The following is a 5,087-nucleotide window of genomic DNA, read 5'->3' on the forward strand; positions in this document are numbered from 1 at the left end:
TTTGCCTTTCACCTCAGCGAGGGAAAAGTAGTGCTTATACTTCCAGTTTGCAAAAGCTACCTTTGAACTTGTTGGACTTGCCATCGTTGTGATGTTGTGGATATTTGTGTGTGAGACTGACCGTGCGTGTGCTTGTGTGTGAACAACCGCACTACTCTGCCTCTGATTGGCAAACAATGGAAATTAACTCAATCTAAGCCAATCATCGCGTTCTCAGTTACACCACGTTTACAGACACACCAATCATCATCACTGGTTATGTGTCCCGCCTCAGCCCCGAACATACACAAACACACACACACACACACACACACACCCCAGAGAAAGAGAGGTCCTATGGCTGAGAGAGACGCTGCTCGCATGAAAACTGCTTCAGTGTTGTCAATTATAGTAACGCGCATTTTATTGTCATTAACGGTAACGGCGTTGTAACGGGGGAAACAGTAATTCGTTTGATTACTCGTTACTGAAAAAAGTATCGCCGTTAGTAACGCCGTTTATTTATAGCGCCGTTATTCCCATCACTGTGTTTAACCAATTTAAACATTTTAGCTGAATGGACTATGAAACTATTTTAGATGAGCCCGCTAATAAAATAACAACTCAGAAAACAATTCAAAGAGAGAAATTTGACTAAAGGTAAAATTTCTGTGGAACTAGTTACTAAATAATAATTAGTTAAAGCAGCTTAAAATTGTTTACAGTGAGCCCTGAGTTTTATATTATTGTGCATTGCAACATGAGGCATGAAATGTGTCCTCATTTGTAAATCGCTTTGGATAAATGTGTCTGCTAAATGACTAAATAAGTGTACATTTATTTATAGGATTTTACTGCCAACTTTGTTGCCAGGTAAATACTGTACTTAAGTGAAATTACGAAGTATTTCTGTGAAATAAACTACAAGTTTAAATCAGTGTTACTGTACAAAATTGCTGCATTTAACATACAGCAATTAACTGTAATTTGTTTAGCAGTATTTTACTGCATTTATTAATTTTAAAGAATAGGATTACATTATGAATTGGTAACTGTTTTCCGAGTAAAATCCTGTAAAGATTCTGGTAATTTGTACAGTGTGATTTTACCCCTAAAAAAAAAAAAAAAAAATGAAAAAAAAAAAAAAAAAACTTCATTGCTTAAAATAGCTTTAATATAATGCTCCACCATTGCTTTATTTATATACATGGATCCATGACTAAACAAATTAGTCCCCGTCTCCACTCACAGTCACAGCAGCTACTGATTAAAAGCAACAGAAGAGACAAAAAGCAAAACAGCCCACTTGTTCTTGTGTGGAGTTTCCGAAACAAACAAAGTCTTGTTTATCAACTCTCCAGCTGTTGCTGGAAGTCAGAGATTTGAGTTCATAATTAAAAAATATATATATATTTTGGTACAAAAGCCCAAGAATCTGCTTCAGAAGACATGTGTTAAGTAACCCCCCCGAGGCGTATGGGTTAGTTTTACGATGGATATATGAGCTTTTTAGAGCTTCAAAATAACAGCCACTATCCACCGCCATTAAAAAGAAGAAGAGCCAGGATAAGTTTTAAAACAGCTCTGACTGTGTTCATCTAGAAGATGAAAGTCATAGACACCTAAGATGGCTTCAGAGTGAGTAAATAATGGGGTAATTTTTCATTTTTGGGTGATTTTTGGTCAGACAACCCAAAATCAGAGAATAACTGTTAGAATAACCCAGAATGAGAATTCAAATGCACATGTTGAAGTCTTTGATAAAAACACAATTAAATACATGGCCTTTAGCTCAAAATGTTGCTTTCAAAAAAAAAAAAAAAGAAAAAAAATGCATGCAGTAGACTCTTTTTCTTTTGATATATTGTATGTTCAGATATTTAAACAACAAAATATTTTGGGATGCATGTCAGATTTGTAAAGTTATCAAAAATGCTGCTCTAATTAATATATAATATAATATATAATAACCTCTAATTAATTATGCTGACTTCTTTTAATCACCTAAACTGCCACTTAAAGCTCACTTCATTGGTGTCAACTGGCTAAATAACTGATCAATTTGTTAAATAGAATTTGTAAAGTCTGAATTGTATTTGATTTTTGCATTGAATGGTTTATAGAAGACTTTTATTTTGACAGGGTTGTACTGTTTCCTGTTCTCTCTCTCTCTCTCTCTCTCTCTCTCTCTCTCTCTCTCTCTCTCTCTCTCTCTCTCTCTCTCTCTCACTCTCTCTCTCTCTCTCTCTCTCTGTGAGTGTGGACTAACTTGTCCATGTTTTTTACAGTCTGTTCTCCTTCTCACTGAAATGTTGATAAGGTAAGTGATTTTAACGTTAGTAAAACTGCTTTTTTGTCCTATTGCCTTTGTTTCTTTGTGTGTGTTTTTCTGCAGCTCATGCAGTGTTTGAACTAGAGTGTAAAATAACATTTTTGAAAACATTAGTTAAAGAGTATGAGTTCAATGATGTTTCAGCTGTTTCAAGTGAAAGCAACAACAAAAAATAAACCGCTACTCACAAAAAAGTTCAACTCAACTGCCAGTAGCTCAGAAATGTTTACGTTTAATTCTGAAGATTTGTATTTATCAATGTTTGTGTTTATTTCTTAAAAAAAATAAAAAGAATGAAGCATGTTTAAAAAAGCAGTAACGTTTCGATATGTGGACACATAATTGTAATATAAATGAAACAAATGCTTTAAACATCCATTTTATATCTGATTTATTTTTTATTTGGGCAGATCTTCTGGTCCTACCTCACAGCATTTCAGCTTCTTCTCACAGCTGTTCTCCAGATCGAGTTTATGAACGAATGAAACGTGATTTATCCACAATCCTGCAGAATGGAACATGAAGATGCTGAAGAACAAATAGGTTGGTGTTCTTTCCTGATTCTCTAAAATAAAATGAAAACAATGTGACCCTTAACAACAAAACCAGTCTTTGTTGGCTGAGATACAACTATTTGAAAATCTGGAATCCGAGGCTGCAAACAAATGAAAATATTGAGAAAATCGCCTTTAAATTGTCCAAATGAAGTTCTTAGCAATGCATATCACTAATCAGAAATAAGTAGGTGGCAAATTTACAAAATATCTTCATGGAACATGATCTTTACCTAATATCCTATTGATTTTGGCAAAAAAAATATGATTTTGACCCATACAATGTATTGTGGTCTACCAGGGCTACTTAAGACTTCAGGTTTTGTGCTCCAGGGCCACAAATGTTCCACAGTTTTACAAACAAGGGTTATCTGTAATATATTCAAGTTTTGAATATCAATAGTTGTTTTTCTGCTATTACACCACTGTTTGTTTTTACACACCATTCCATCACTTCTGACTTATTTTTACTTTAAAGGAATTACTGAAAACCTTTTTTGTTGCTTTCATTTTAGAGCTGGTGAGAGAGATGGAGGAGAGTAAAGAACTGAGTGAAGCAGAGGAGAAACATCATGATGTCAAAGCTGGAGAAAGTCATTTGTTACTGAAAAGAGGATCTGGAAGGAGTTTCTCATGCGATCAGAGTCTTAAAGGCCACATGATAGTTCACAATGGAGAGAATCCACACACATGTGATCAGTGCGGGAAGAGTTTTGTTCAAAGATCAAACCTTAAGAAACACATGAATATCCACACCAGAGAAAAACTACACACGTGTGATCAATGCGGGAAGAGTTTTGTTCAAAGAGAAACCCTTAAAAAACACATGAAAATCCACACTGGACAAAAACCACACACATGCGATCAGTGCGGGAAGAGTTTTGTTCAAAGAGAAACCCTTAAAAAACACATATAAATCCACACTGGACAAAAACCACACACATGCGATCAGTGCGGGAAGAGTTTTGTTCAAAGAGAAACCCTTAAAAAACACATGAAAATCCACACTGGACAAAAACCACACACACGTGATCAGTGCGGGAAGAGTTTTGTTCAAAGAGAAACCCTTAAAAAACACATGTAAATCCACACTGGACAAAAACCACACACATGCGATCAGTGCGGGAAGAGTTTTGCAAATAGAGGAAACCTTAAGAAACACATGAATATCCACACCAGAGAAAAAATACACACATGTGATCAGTGCGGGAAGAGTTTTGTTCAAAGAGAAACCCTTAAACAACACATGAAAATCCACACTGGACAAAAACCACACACATGCGATCAGTGCGGGAAGAGTTTCAAAGAGAAAGGGACTTTTAAGCTGCATCTGCGTTGTCATTCTGGAGAAAGGCCGTATAACTGTGAAACGTGCGGTAAAACCTTTTCCTACGCAGATTCCTTCAAAAGCCACCTGAAAGTTCACACACAGGAGAAGCCTTATACATGTTCTTTGTGTGGAAAGAGTTTTCCACGTCTGTGTGCTCTTAAGTTACACCAAAAAAGACACAGTGGTGTCAAAGAATATATGTGCTTCGATTGTGGAAAGACCTTTGTTGCATCTGATAAACTAAAACGGCACCAGATCGTTCACAGTACAGACAAACCTTACAAGTGTTCACACTGTGACAAGAGATTCAACCGCTCAGAAAATCTGAAAACACATGAGATGATCCACACTGGAGAAAAACCATACACATGTGAGCAGTGCGGGAACAGCTTTAGACAGAAAGGAGGTCTTAAGGGTTACATGAAAGTCCACACTGGAGCAAAGCCATATGCATGCGATCAATGACGAAAGAGTTTGAGAAAATCAACTGAATCACATCTGCACATCTGTCTCATACAGTAAAATACATACAGAAATGCTGTCAATGCAGCTTACTAGACACTTCTTAACTTCTGTCTAGTTTCTAATAAAGAGACAACTGAAGGAACCCCTCTTTCTTTTACTTTAGTTTCTTTTTCATTGAGTGTCATGTTTCCCAAATTAAATGGTCCATTGATTTTCCTGAAATTCATGCAAATTCAAATATAAACACCCTTTGAGTTTCCCTTTAACTGTGATCAGTGATGCATTATACATACATTTGGACAAACTATGTGATGGTCCACTTAGTAGTTTCTGTTTCACTTTATTCATTATACTGATGTTTTCAAATCACCTGTAAACTGCTGGTGTCAACAGACCGAGAGACAAACTAGGGGAAAAAACGTCTCGG

The 5,087-nt window shown here is 36.1% G+C and overlaps 1 pseudogene; it reads left to right on the forward strand.

The window, feature by feature from the left end:
• Positions 1 to 2,724: 2,724 nt before the first annotated feature.
• LOC141317122 (uncharacterized) lies at positions 2,725 to 4,802 on the forward strand (annotated as a pseudogene).
• The last annotated feature ends 285 nt before the right edge of the window (positions 4,803 to 5,087 follow it).

Source organism: Garra rufa, unplaced genomic scaffold (genome assembly GCF_049309525.1).
Source record: "Garra rufa unplaced genomic scaffold, GarRuf1.0 hap1_unplaced_360, whole genome shotgun sequence".
Lineage (NCBI taxonomy): Eukaryota > Metazoa > Chordata > Actinopteri > Cypriniformes > Cyprinidae > Garra > Garra rufa.